General features: G+C 50.6%; 1 protein-coding gene and 1 long non-coding RNA gene across 8 annotated transcripts in view; one reads left to right on the top strand and one right to left on the bottom strand.

Moving 5' to 3' along the window:
• Positions 1 to 13,880, top strand: part of ARHGAP39 (Rho GTPase activating protein 39) — an 81,159-nt gene that overhangs the window by 1,479 nt on the left and 65,800 nt on the right. For 6 of the 7 annotated variants that reach the window (XM_082600735.1, XM_082600737.1, XM_082600734.1 and 3 more), the window contains exon 1: positions 3,350 to 3,578. The exons of the other annotated variant lie outside the window; for it this stretch is intronic. The gene's annotated coding sequence lies outside the window, so the exon portion shown is untranslated. Of the gene's footprint in view, positions 1 to 3,349; positions 3,579 to 13,880 lie in introns of those variants that run through there. 7 annotated transcript variants of the gene reach the window in all.
• LOC309792038 lies at positions 655 to 3,184 on the bottom strand. Its single transcript, XR_014291596.1, has 3 exons — positions 2,973 to 3,184; positions 2,132 to 2,297; positions 655 to 874 (listed from the first exon to the last, which is right to left on the bottom strand). It is a non-coding gene; the product is annotated as an uncharacterized lncRNA (long non-coding RNA).

Here is a 13,880-nt window from a genome sequence, read left to right on the forward strand (position 1 = left end):
CTCTATAAAGGTTTTGTATGTTTTTAATTAGCTTAATGCCTACATGGTTTATAGTGTTTATGGTGTTGTGAAGGGCATCTCACTTTCCATCATATTTTCCAGTTGGTGGTTTCTCATCTGTAGAGAACGATTGTTGGGTTTTGTGAGCAGGTCTTATTGAACTCACTGATTCTGATACTTTGTTGATTCTGTATATTTTCTGTGTAGAATTTCATATTATCTTCAATTTTTGCGACTTTAGGTTATTCTCTTCTAATCCTTAGGCTCTTTTTTTTTTTTTATTGTTGCATCGGCTGAGCACACCTGCCTCCACCCACCAACATTAGTAGGCATCCTTTCTTGCTCCTGACCTTAAAGGGTTTGTATCCAAAGATTCTCTGTTGAAAATAATTTGTGTGGGATTTTGGTATATAGCCTTTATCTGGTTAATAAAGTTTCCTTTGTAGTCTCAGTTAAAATTTTTTTGATCATAAAGAGATGCTGACTTTTATCAACAATTGAAAGAAAGAGGTGATTTTATCCTTAGTCTGATGATATGCTAAATTACACTGATAGATTTTTCTGATGTTATGTTATCCTTACATTCTTTTTAAAAATTATTTATTTATTTATTTATTTATTTATTTATTTATTTTTGGCTTTGTTGGGTCTTCGTTGATGCCCACAGGCTTTCTCTAGTTGTGGCGAGCAGGGGCTACTCTTCGTTGCGGTGTGTGGGCTTCTCATTGCCGTGGCTTCTCTTGTTGCAGAGCACCGGCTCTAGGCACACAGGCTTCGGTAGTTGTAGCTCACGGGCTCAGTGGTTGTGGCACACGGGCTTCGTTGCTCCGCGGCATGTGGGATCTTCCCGGACCAGGGTTCAAACCCATGTCCCCTGCAATTGGCAGGCAGATTCTTAACCACTGCACCACCAGGGAAGTCCCTATCCTTACATTCTTGTATATTCTTAAGCATTCTGTGTTTTTGTATGTTAGCATTCAGTTAACAATTTTTATGTACGAATTTCACATCTATGTTTTCAATAATTTATTACTTATTAATTTATCCCAAACTACTAATGTAGTCCTCCCCACCTTCCCCTTTGGTAACCATAAGATTGTTTTCTATGTCTGTGAGTCTGTTTTGTAAATAAGTTCATTTGTATCTTTAAAAACATATTTATTTATTTATTTATTTATTGGCCATGCCACACGGCTTGAGGCTTAGTTCACCGACCAGGGATTGAACCAGGGACACAGCAGTGAAATCGCCAGGTTCTAACCACTGGATGCCAGGGATTTCCCTGTATCATTTTTTTAGATTCTACAAATAAGTGATATCATATGCTATTTGTCTTTCTCTGTCTGACTTACTTCACTTAGTATGATAATCTCTGGGTCCATCCATGTTGCTGCAAATGGCATCATTTCATTCTTTTTTATAGCTGAATAATATTCCATTGTATATATGTACCACATCTTTATCCATTCATCCCAAGTTAGTAGTGTGGGATTAACAGATACACACTACTATATATAAAATAGGTAAACAACAAGGACCTACTGTGTAGCACAAGGAACTATACTCAATATCTTGTGACAACCTATAATGGAAAAGAATCTGCAAAAAATATGTATAACTGAATCACTTTGCTATACAATTGAAACTAACAACGTTGTAAATTAACTATACTTCAATAAAAAACAAAACAAAACCAATAAACAAAAACAATATGATGGTGAGGTGCAGGCAAGTCTTTTGTGAAGCATGGCCACCAGGGGACCCAAGGACCTGGGAGGGATAAGTGGAGTTAAAGGAGGCATTTTGTTGTTATAACGAGAAATATCAGTGGCTTTGTATGCTCGTGCAAATAATAAAACAGAGAGAGACAAACAGATGATGCAGGAGAGGAGACAGATGAACAAAATCTTTGAGAATGCAAGAGGGAGTGGGTTCCAGTTCATCAGAGGAGGGCCTGCCTTGTATAGGAGCAGGGAAACTGCCTGCCCATTTTCAGGAGGGAAGGTGAAGGGCAGGCATAGATATGGGCGGGCCTTTGGGTTTGGTGATAAGAAGTTTTGTTCTCATCTGGGAGGCTCAACTAGAGAGGCCTAAGAATTCCTATGCTCACTTTGGGGAATGGGAGGCTTACCCTTGGGAGAAGAATCACAGGATTGCCAAGGAGTGTGAAGTGCTCCTTCTAAGTTTAAAGTGAAGCCAGCCAGCACAGGTCTGTGGTGTTTCTGCAGCATTCACGATGGAGAATGGTGGGGTTCCTCCAGACTGGGCTTTCTCAAGTGTGCACAACGGAGAGGGAGCTAGAGACAGGAGACCAGAGACCATTTTTACTGTGTGTGGGAGTGCAGTGTGAGGATGGGCCAAAAGGGAAGCCAAAGAGTGGTGACAGAGTCCGGATCAGAGAGCCGGGAGGCAAAGCACTAAAGCAGCGGCGCACTGAGGGAGTGAGCTGCAGGCCGGAAGTGGAACTCAACTGAGGGCTTCTGAGCTTGAGCTTTCAGCCCTTTGCAGTTCCTTGTGCGAATGGGATCCGGGCTGTGGCCACGGAGTGGTGTGGGCTATTCTGTTTTGTTGTGGGAGTTTCAGCCTGCTTAGCTTCCATTTATATCGACATGCATGTCAAATACTACAACTTCTGGAAATGAATACTGTATAGGTAATAATAATTTTTAAAAGCCCGAAGAGCAGGCTAAACGCAGATTAGAAAACGCTAAAGAGAACAACAGTAAAGCTTAACTGAGCAATTACCAAGAGTTAAGATGACAGAGCAAAAAGAGGAAAATCGTAGAGACACGGAGGACACAGGCCGTCCTGTTTAGCTGACAGATACATACATAGGGAGAACCTGTAAGAATGGAGGAGAGCCAGTATTTTAAGAGACAGTGGCTGATAACTTTCCAGAATCGAGGAACAGTGAAATCTTTTCCAGGAAGTCCAACATGGTTTGAGTAGGTAAAATTACACCAAATCCACACCGACACGTAGGAAATGTCAACTGCACCGCATCGAAGGGGCTCGGAAGAATCTCAGGAGCGATCTGACAGGCAACGTCGGCCGTGGTGCGGACCGCGGGGCTGGAGGGAGCGCTTCGGCATCACCTGGCCAGCAGCCGCCCCTCTCCGCCCGTCGTACCCCGGGCCCTGGGTGACCCGGGCCGGGGACGGCCCTCTTCGCCCGAAGCATCCCGGGACTCGCCCGGACAGCGCGAGTACCCCACACCCGCGTTGTGGGCGGAGCCAGCGCGACTATGCTCCCGACTCCCGGCATGCAGCGCACGCCCCCGGCGGGACTCTTGCTCCCGGCGTGCCGCGCGCTGGCGCATGTGCATGGGGCTCGCGGCGGCGTCCCCTGGCGGCGGGGGCTGTGCCGGGCGGGGGCGGGGCCGGAGGCGGGGGGTTGCGCTGGTGACGGGAGGACGCGCGGTCGCGGCGCACTGGGCCGGCGGCGGCGGCAGCGGCGGCGGCGGCGGAGGGCGCGCACCGAGCGGGCGGCGGCGGCGCGGGAGAGCCGCGAGCAGCTCACGCGCGGCGTGCAAGCCGGGATGAAGGGCTGTGGCCGCGCGGCCCGCGCGCAGCCTGCGGGTGAGAGCGCGGACGGTGGGCGGTGCGGGCCGGGAAGATGGCGGAGAGGCAGGCGCTGTGGCCCCCGCCCGGCCTCGCGGAGGTCCCCGGCCCGGCCCGCGAGGATACGGGTCCTTGGCGACTGAGGGGGCGGGCGGTGCCGCGGCCGGGCCGGGGAGGGGCGGGTTCTGTGTGTAGAGGTCCGACTGGGGGGGCGGCGCAGGGGCGCGAGGGGCCCAGGCCTCACGGGGCCAGGGTGTGAGGTGGGTGTGGGGTCCGGCCTGGGGGTGGAGGTGGGTGAGAGGGTGCCCGGCCCGGGGTTCGGGCCGGTGAGTGTGCCCGGCCCTGGGGTTTGAGCGTGCCCGGCCTAGGGTGGGCGTGAGTGGAGTGCCGGGCCTGAGCGCGGGGTGTCGGCGCGGTTCGGGTGCGCAGTCGGGGAGGTGCGGGGCCGGGGAGTCGGGACGTGCGTGTCCGGGTGCGGGCCGTGGCCTCCGGCCCCGCCGATCTGGCCTCTGCAGGGAGGCGGACTGGGGCGTCCCCGCCTTCCCTCCCGGTCGCCCTCCCGGAGCTGCAGTTCCCTCGGTGGCCCCCCGGTTGCAGGACTGGTGTGGGTGGAGGCAGTGTTCCGCGCGAGGGCCGAGATAGAGGCAGGCTGTGCGCATCTTGGGGGTCAGGACGTCTTTTATTTTAAAACGTGCAGCTGGCGGCGAGGCCGCCGCAGCTGTGGGTGTGTTACATGCTGCTCCCACCAGCAGCTGCTGTGGGCGCTGCGCAGCCTTCAGCAGCAAAAATGCGGCGTCCCTCACCCGCTTCGGTGTCCTAGGGTTTAACCAAGCCTCCTGTGACCTTTACAGAAACCTACAGTTGCAAGGCTTCTCGTTCCTCCCTTGGTGCAGACAATAGGAGGTTTGTCTTTGAAGCCAGCGAGGGGAATTGCACCCTCTACATCCTGGGTGCCTCTGTAAACAGCAGGTGGTTCCCGTTCAGCGGCTCCCCTTTCACAGTGAGCAAGGTGTGTTTCTCCTCGTTGGGGGAGGGGAAGGAGATTTGATAGGGGTGAATGTGAAGCAAGGAGACTCATTCCGTAAAGCAGCTTGGCGCGGACTGTGTGCCCCGCGCGCTGGCTTGGGAATGAGCAGGGCCCTGGGTCTCTCTGCCTGCACTTTGTCTAGTCAGCTATCTGGAGAGGCTGGAGAACGGGGGAGAAGAGGGCGGCTTCTGGAGCCAGACTGCTTGCCTTTGAGTCCCGACTCTTCTGTTTATTGGCTTTGTACTCTGCCTTTGGTTCCTCATGTGTAAAATGGGAACACCAATAATATTGGGCTCCCAGGGTGGTTGTGGGGACTCGGTGAATTCACTGTGCCTTGTTGTCAGTGTTGAGAAGTCAGAGGAGTTGTTATCGCTGCCAAGATCTGGTTTCCAGGGTGCGCTCACTGGGTCGGCTGTTTCATCTTAGTTTAACACTAACTTGAGGTCTGTGGCTCTCTTTTCTTGTGCAAGCTGGGGTCATATTTGGAGAAACAAGTCTTTATAAAGGTAAACGAGGAACAAATCTCATGTACTTAGATAAATTATCATATAGAACTGTTTTTAAAAATCTTTTTAGAAGAAGAAAGCTTCTAATGAACCAGTCTAGAATCCTTCAGTACTTGTTGTCCTGGGAGGTAGATAGGGTTGTTGTTGACAGAAATGAGATGTCGAGCAGTCCTTGGGTAATTCTCTACTTGAATTAAACTATCAAAGCCATTGTTGTTATACTTTTTTCTTTTTCATTTAATTAATTAATTAATTAATTTTGGCTGCGTTGGGTCCTTGTTGCTGCACGTGGGCTTTCTCTGGTTGCTGAGAGCGGGGGCTACTCTTCGTTGCAGTGCGTGGGCCTCTCACTGCGGTGGCTTCTCTTGTTGTGGAGCACGGGCTCTAGGTGCACAGGCTCAGTAGTTGTGGCGCGTGGGCTCAGTAGTTGTGGCTCGCGGGCTCTAGAGCGCAGGCTCAGTAGTTGTGGCACCACAGGCTTAGCTGCTCCGCAGCATGTGGGATCTTCCCCGACCGGGGCTCAAACCCGTGTCCCCTGCATCGGCAGGCGGATTCTTAACCGCTGCGCCACCAGGGAGGCCCTGTTGTTATACTTCACAGTGTTACCCTTGTAACAGAAAAGACACTTTATTAACACACTAAGTGACAGCGAGGGCATAAGCCCCAGAACACGAGGCCTTGGCATTATCAGTGCTGTAACATTCTGTCTTGCTAAGCTGTCGGAGGGGATAACTTAACTTGCTTCAGAACAAAGTGGTAAAATTCGTCGTGTTTCCCAAGGAGATGGTTCTCTTTCTCAGGTCCAGGAAAAGTATCCTAGGCTTACCCTAGATCACTTCATCTCATCCCCTTTATCTGTGTGACACTAAGACTAGGAGGGAACCCCCCACTTTAAGGAGAGTCTTGGCATTTGTGGAGTCTAAGGTTGAGAACATTTGATGTTCAGAGTGAATGGCAACGAAATAGCTTCTGTGAGCAAATTTTAAAATATCTAAACATAGATTTTAAATGTCCATCCCCGCCTTCTCTCCTGCATGTGTGCTGGTGTGGGCTGTCGTTGAACAATGTAATAACAGTGAATTCAGTGTCTTGTTAAGCCTCCACCTGGTTCTTTGTTGCTTTTGAAAAAACATGTCTGTGTAAATATGAAAAAATAAAAAAAATGTTTCACTATGAGAACATTCTCATAGTGAAATATCTAGTTTTACTAGCAAGTTACCTTTGCTGTGCATGTTCACTGACCCACATGGCCATTTGTTGAGGGTCTTACACGCTCAAAGTTGGCTTTGTGGGTGTCCTGTCTCAGGAGCTCAGCCTGGGCGTCGCAGCGCTGGGCCTGGCGACACCTGGCAGAGCTGGACTGGGCTGCCCTGCCTGGAGGTCTCTTCTGTTCCCCGTCTTGCTCCCCTGGTAAAGTCTGCGCCCTCAGCTGTTGGCTGTCTCTGCTCCCTTCTATGCCTGCCTCACCGTGCCTCCTGTCGGCCTCTGGGACTCGCCCTTGATGTCACCTGGCAGCTCTGGCCTGCTCCCCGCGGTCGTTTCTGACCCTGACTGCTGTCCTGCAGCCCTGGCTCCCTCCTGCTTCTGCTGTGCCCACGCCTCAGCCTTCCAAACACTGCGCCAGACGAGGGTCTGTAAGCTACAGCCACTGACAGCCCCTTGGCCTGTCTTTGTAAATAAAGTTTTATTGCAACACAGCAACCCTGGTTTATTTTTGTATCATCTATGGCTTTTTTGGCAGACTTGACTAGTTGCAACAGAGACTTAATGGCCCACAACACCTGAACTGTTTACTGTCTGGCCCATTTTCAGAGAAAGTTTGCTCTAGAAGTTCAGAGGGAGAAGGATTGCAGGGGCTGCAGCGTCAGGGGGGCTTCAAGGAAGAGGTGGTCTTTGAGCTGAACCTCAGCAGGAGGTGAGTGGGGGAGGGATTGAGGACACTGCAGCGCTACACACGGAAGGTGTTTCAGGTCTTGGCAGTAAAGGCAAGAAGGTGGCTCGTGTGTGGTTGTGGGTTTAGAAGTTTGTATAAGGGATAAGAGGAAATAAGGGTTATAACGTGAAGATCTTTGAACTTCGGTGAAGGACTTTAGATTTCAGTTCTCTGGCTATAGGGAGCCGCTTCAGGTCTGTGAGTAGGGGAAGTCCTGATAAAATGGCTTAGGAACATGAACCTGGCCGTGATGCATAGGATGGGTTGGAGAAGGAAGAAATCGGGGAGTTTATTGGGCGGCTTTCTCTAGAAAGGCTGCAGTGACAACTCAGAGGTTTATTTCTAGCTCACATTTCATTTGCTTGAGGCTCTTTTCTGAGAGTCTTCATTGCTGGACTCGGGGACGTGCCCTTGTTTGGGACATGCTATTCTTATGGCAAGAGAGTGGCAGAGACTCAGCCTCTCTTTGAGCTTCAGCTTAGAACTGGAGACTCAAGTTCCGTGGCCAAAGCAGGTCACCTGGCCCAGCCCCGGGGGAGGAGATATGTCCCACGGCCAGGGGCAGGCGGTAGGATGGACAGCCCTCTTACAGGGAGGGTGGCCAAATAACTGGAGACAATGCGAGGACCACCCCAAGGGAGAAAACGAGCCCATTTAGTGCTCCATCTGGGGTCAAAGTGCCAGCCGCACTTCTTCCCTTAGCCGCCTGTGCGGAAGTCCTGCAGGCTTCTCAGGCCTTACCTCCTGCTTCACTTCCAGCCTTGGCCGTTTGGTGCTCTGGGCCCATCACGTGCTAGGTTCTTGCCCGGAAGCTTGGCCTTCTGGGTCTTGCCCCAGCCACCGCATCCCGCTGCTCCCTGCCTTGCTCGTCGCACCTTCCAAGTAGTTAATGAATCCCCCTTCCTCTGTCAGCAGGGCCAGCTGCCGGGCGGGCCCGTGCACTGTCTCGTCCGCGCTATGGCTGTGCCTCCTGGCTGGACTCCCTCCCCTCTGTCTTGCATGCAGCTGCTCAGGGGATGTGTGCAGATCAGTGTTCTCATCCAGGGGTGGTTCATCTGGAGACATTTTCGGTCGTCCCAACTGGGAGCAGGTGCAGCCGGCAGCGAATGTGTGGAGGCCACCCCGTGCCGCCCAGGATGCTCTGCGGCTGAGGAGCAGGCCCCGGGCGTGTGTGCCAGTCGTGCTGCTGCCCTGCCCTCCTCCCCGGCTCCCCGTGCCCCCTGGACTGCTGTCCGTGGCCCAGCGTGCCCCGACTCGCACCCTGCTCTCCAGAGACACTGGCTGAGCACCGCCAGGCCCAGCCCTGCTCCGCATTCTCTCCTCCCCTAAAACGAGCAGGGCTCGGGTGGCTCCTTAGCTCCTTTGGCCCTCACTGGGGCCTGCCGGGGGCCTGATCTGTCCCCATGCCAGGCAGGCTCTGCACAGCCTCCAGTTGTCTCCCTCTGCACAGGGAGTCCTCGAGGGCAGCGGACTCAGTGCCTCGTGTAGCATTTCCTTTGTGTCTTGACATCAGCAGGGATGGACGCCTTTGGGTTGACAGTCACCGTCGTGCTTCCCAGGTTGACACAGCAGCGGCTGCTTCCAGCTACCTAAGGCCTCTCAACTCTTGCTTTCCTAAGTGTAAATGTTTTAATTCTCATAGATTCTTTTCATTTTTGCTCCCTAAAAGGTTAAAAACTTTTGTACTACGTGACACATTCAGAGTTTGCAGGCACAGGGGGTGCACAGTGTAGCTGTCCGCTGCCTCCTTCCCGTCTCTGCCCCCAGAAGCCTGTCCCCTGGAGGCGCCCACTGCATCTCCTTCTAGAGATACTTTGTTGTAACGATGCACGCAAACATGTATACGTATTCTTTTTTTCCTGCTCTTTTCTTTAAAAACATTTTCTTAACCTCGCCTTTTTAACTAAATGTGTTTGGGTTTGGGAAGTCACTCCATGTCAGTACATTTTCCAGTTCATTCTTTTTCATGACTACGTCGTGTCTGGCTGTGTAGAGGTGCTATAATTTATCTAACCAGCCCCTGCTGGTGGATATCGTATTTTGCGCAGTTATGCAGGCACAGCATTGTGCACATGTGCCTGTGGGGCCCATCCCTAGAAGTAACATCTCTTTGTTTAATCACTGTTGATTCTGTTAGATCAGGTTTTGCTTTTGTTTCTTAATGTCTTTAACTGTACTTTCTTGGGTCATTTATTTCTCCCAGTTAGCTGTCTGTATTTTAAAGAGTATAGTTTGGTCAGATTAAGTGAGTTTCTCAGTTGGAAATTGGCTCACCTTTCATGTGTTCTTATAGGTAGGAGTGACTAGGAAAACATATCCACACAAAAACTTGTCCACAGACGTTCACAGTAGCATCACTCATAATAGCCAAAAAGGGGAAACAACCAAAATGTCCATCAACAGATGAACGGACAAAGTGTGTTCTACCCATACAGTGGAATACTATTTGGGAATAAAAAGAAAGGAAGTACTGATTCATGCTACAATGTGGATGAATCTTGGAACATTATGCTGAGTGAAAGGAGCCAGACACAAAGGTCTGGTTTGTACGGTTCCATTGATATGAAATGCCCCAAATAGGCAAATCTATAGAGACAGAAAGTAGATTAGTGGTTGCCAGGGGCTGGGAAATGACAGCTAAGGCGTATGGGGTTTCATTTTGGGTAATGAAAATATTCTAAAATTGACTGTGGTGAAGGCTGAGCATATCTGTGAATATACTAAAATGTTCTAAAATTGTATGCTTTAAATGGGTAAATTGTATGGTATGTGAATTACATCTCAATAAAGCTGTTAAAAATAAGGGTGATTAGGATTTTTAAGAAGGGAGCGTTCCAAGGGGGGGCCCAAGGCCTTAGTGTTGACTCTGTCCTGGGCTTGTGGTGAGAAGTCCAGTGGGCAGCACGGTTACTCCCGATCGGCCTTTGAGATAGTGGGTATAGTGGACACAGCACTGTTCCCTCTGCGGAGGACTTGAGTTCAGCCTTGACTCAGTCCCCGAGGAGTGCGGTCCATCACAGGTAAATGGATCAAATCGCTGAACAGCCGAGCCTCGGCTCATACCTGCGGATTAGATTATATCTGTCCCGCCTATTCTCAGGGTGTGTTGTGAGGCTGAAGTGTGACTGAATTTCAGAGGACTCTGTCAATTACTGAGTGTTATACGTGTACAGGGTTCTAAATAAGTAATTTCAACACCAAGAGGCCAAGTCAGCAGAGCACGTTTTCTGTCCTCTTGCAGACTGGTTGACCCGAGTGTAGCCGGCTGCATTGTGAACAGAGCCATGCGTGGCCCCAGGGTGCTGGGCTCAGGCCTGGGAGCCCCTCATCTGGCCCCCACTGCCCGAGCCTATTTTCCTCCTTCGCTGTACTCCTCTGTCTGTTCTGCTGCTTCTCTCGGTCCTTCCTAAAGTTCCTGGAGGCCCAGCACGAACCAGAGATGTGGGTGCTTCCTTCATGTGTGGAGCTTCACAGGAATGTCATCCTGAGACACTGTTACAGTCCCTTCAGCTGTTTCCTGGGACTTCTCTGGTGGCCAGCATGTGCTTCCTAGCCATTGGGATTGTGTGAAGCATGTACAATACAAATTTCCCAGCCGACAGACTTCAGGTTGTTTGTGCATCCGATTGCACGTGTCATGGCAGCTTCTGGACTCTAGATACTGTTTTTCTATTTAATTTTGGTGGTGTTGGCCTTTTATGTTGTATTCAGAATTCAGCCATACTATGAGGATTCCTACTTCTTCCAACTCTGAGAAGCCCAAGAAGTAGCCTCTGGTTCCCAAAACCTGGGAGGGGGTAAACTGTGGGCCCCAAAGACCCTCATTTGCAGGGATGTGCAGAAAGCCCAGCGGCCGGCTGCCAAGGCACAGTGTGGGCCTTCCTGCCTGAGGCCACTGGGGCCCAGGATGGTGTTGCTCAGGGGTGGAGCCTTCTCTGTTGGTTTGGCAGGATTTTTTTTTAATTTTTATTTTATATTATAGTTGATTTACAACGTTGTGTTAGTTTCAGGTGTACAGCTAAGTGATTGAGTTATACATCTACATATATCCTTTATTTTTTTTTAAAATAAATTTATTTATTTATTTTTGGCTGCATTGGGTCTTCGTTGCTGCGCGTGGGCTTTCTCTAGTTGCAGCGAGTGGGGGCTACTCTTTTCTGCGGTGTGAGGGCTTCTCATTGCGGTGGCTTCTCTTTTTGCAGAGTACAGGCTCTAGGCGCGTGGGCTCAGTAGTTGTGGCACAGGGGCTCAGTAGTTGTGGCTTGCGGGCTCTAGAGCGCAGGCTCAGTAGCTGTGGCACACGGGCTTAGTTGCTCCGCGGCACGTGGGATCTTCCCGGACCAGGGCTGGTTCGGCAGGATTTGATGTCTGCTTCTGTTTGCCAGGCCCACCCACGTCCATCCCATGCTCCTGGTCTCTTCTGTCACCTGCTATGTGCCAGCCACTTGCCAGTCAGGTGCCCAGAGATAGAGATACACCAGGCTCCTGGTGGGGAACATTGTGGTGTGGATTCTGATAATCTCACGTGGACAACAGTTGGGGAGAAGAGTGTGGAGTCTCAGGGCTACCCCTACGGTGGCCGCTAGCCTAGCCTTGGGGGTACAGAGTTCAGTTCAGGTAGGCTTTCTCATCTAGAAAGGAGGGGTGTCTGACTAAGTCTTCAGGGGTGTTAACCAGGCAGAGGAACAGCATGCCTCAGGTGAAGGTGGTGGGCATGAGCAGGACACAGCACGGTGTGCATGAGCTTCCAGAGCACTTCGTGGCCGGGGCATCCAGTGAAGCAGGGCCGGGCAGGTGGGAGATCAGCGAGGTGGCCGGCGAGCATGTTGGTGGAGTTGAGGGCTGGGGCGGCCTCCTGAAGGGCAGTGTCTCTCGTCTCCAGTCCCGCCTGCCGCACCCGGGGTGCCGGTGAGCCCAGCGTGGGGTCCCTCATGGGGCACGAGAAATGACACCGGCCACATTAGCTACGTAGTCCTTAAAGAGTACTAATGTTAGGAATTTACGAACTGGAGTTGACATGAGCTTGGTATGTGGAGGCCCCGTGGGTACTGGGAGAAGCTTGGCCCTGATGCTTGGCGACCCTGCCAGCTTCCTCCTGAGTGTGAGACACGTGGGTGGTCGGGGCTCCAACGTGAGGGGTGTGAGTTCTACTGGCGGCAGCATCATTGCACTTGGATCAGGTAGTCGAGCCTCTCTGGTCATCTGGTCATTGATTTCGTGGGGTGCGGGGCTGGTGATGCAGGGTTGAGGCCCTTGCCTCCGGAAGCTTAGAGTTCAGTGCAGGGAACAGACATGCAGTTGACAACTGCGGTGCTTTTACTTATTTATTTATCTGGCTGCACCGGGTCTTTATTGCCGCATGCAAGGTCTTTAGTTGTGGCACGCGAACTCTGAGTTCGCATGGACTCAGACTGGCAACTCTTCCATTGGTCTGTGTGTTTGTGCTTACGCCTGTACTACCCTGTCTTGAATACTGTAGTTGTATAGTAAGTTTCCAAGGCAGAAAGTGTGAGTCTTCCACTTTGTGCTTCTTTTTCAAGATTGTTTTGGCTTTTCTGGGTCCCATGAATTTCATATTCAGCCTATCAGTTTCTGCAAAAACAAGGTCAATTTTGATAAGGATCTGCTGAATCTGTAGATTAATTTGGAAAGGTTTGCCATCTTAATGTTAAGATGAACATTCCAGGACTTCCCTGGTGGCACAGTGGTTGGGAATAAGCCTGCCGATGCAGGGGACACAGCTTCAAGCCCTGGTCCAGGAGGATCCCACATGCTGCGGAGCCTGCGAGCCACAACCTCTGAGCCTGAGTGCCACAACTACTGAAGCCTGCGCGCCTAGAGCCTGTGCTCCACAACAAGAGAAGCCACCGGGATGAGAAGCCTGCGCACCGCAACAAAGAGTAGCTCCTGCTCGCTGCAACTAGAGAAAGCAGCACGCAGCAAAGAAGACCCAACACAGCCAAAAAGACCCAAAAAAAGAAAGATGAACATTCCATGAACATGGGATATCTTGCCATTAGGCCTTCTTTAATTTCCTCCAACAATGTTTGGTAGTTTTCAGTGTACTTGCACTTCTTTTGTTAAATTTGTTACTAAATATTTTATTCTTTTCAATATTATTATAAATGGAATTGTTTTCCTGATTTCATTTTCAGGCTTTTTATTGCTAATGAGTCTTTTAAAACTTTTTCCTGTTTTCTATTTGAACAAAAGTTCAAAATTTAAAAGGTATTAGAGTGCAGAGTGAAAAGTTTCTCCCACCCTTACCCTTTGGCCATCCAGGTTCCTCCCTGGAGGTGGCTGGCTACCTTAGAGTCTTGTTTGTCCTAACAGGGATATTCAGTACATGTATAAGCAAATTCATATGCATGCTCTCTTTTTCCCCATTGGGTTGATAGTTCTAAATGAGCAATAAAAATTATACTCTTCAAAAATTTTAGTGCATTCATAAAAAATTCTTTCTGAAAAAATGGGGAGTGAACAAATGTAACTTCTATTCCATCTTCTAGTTTTTGTCAGTTTTCAGGGACCAAGGACTCACTAGCTTTTTTGAATTCTGAGATGAGGCTTAAAAACGGCTACAGGGCCTCCCTGGTGGTGCAGTGGTTGAGAGTCCGCCTGCCGATGCAGGGGACACTGGTTTGTGCCCCGGTCCGGGAAGATCCCACATGCCACAGAGCGACTGGGCCCATGAGCCATGGCCGCTGAGCCTGCACGTCCGGAGCCTGTGCTCCACAACGGGAGAGGCCACAGCAGTGAGAGGCCCGCGTACTGCAAAAAAACCAAAAAACAAACAAACAAAAAAAAAAACGGCTACAAACACGATTTCCCTGATGCACCTGGCTGGCCTGTTC

The sequence above is a fragment of the Mesoplodon mirus genome (assembly GCF_964341445.2).
Source record: "Mesoplodon mirus genome assembly, chromosome: 16".
NCBI classification, from domain to species: Eukaryota; Metazoa; Chordata; class Mammalia; order Artiodactyla; family Ziphiidae; genus Mesoplodon; species Mesoplodon mirus.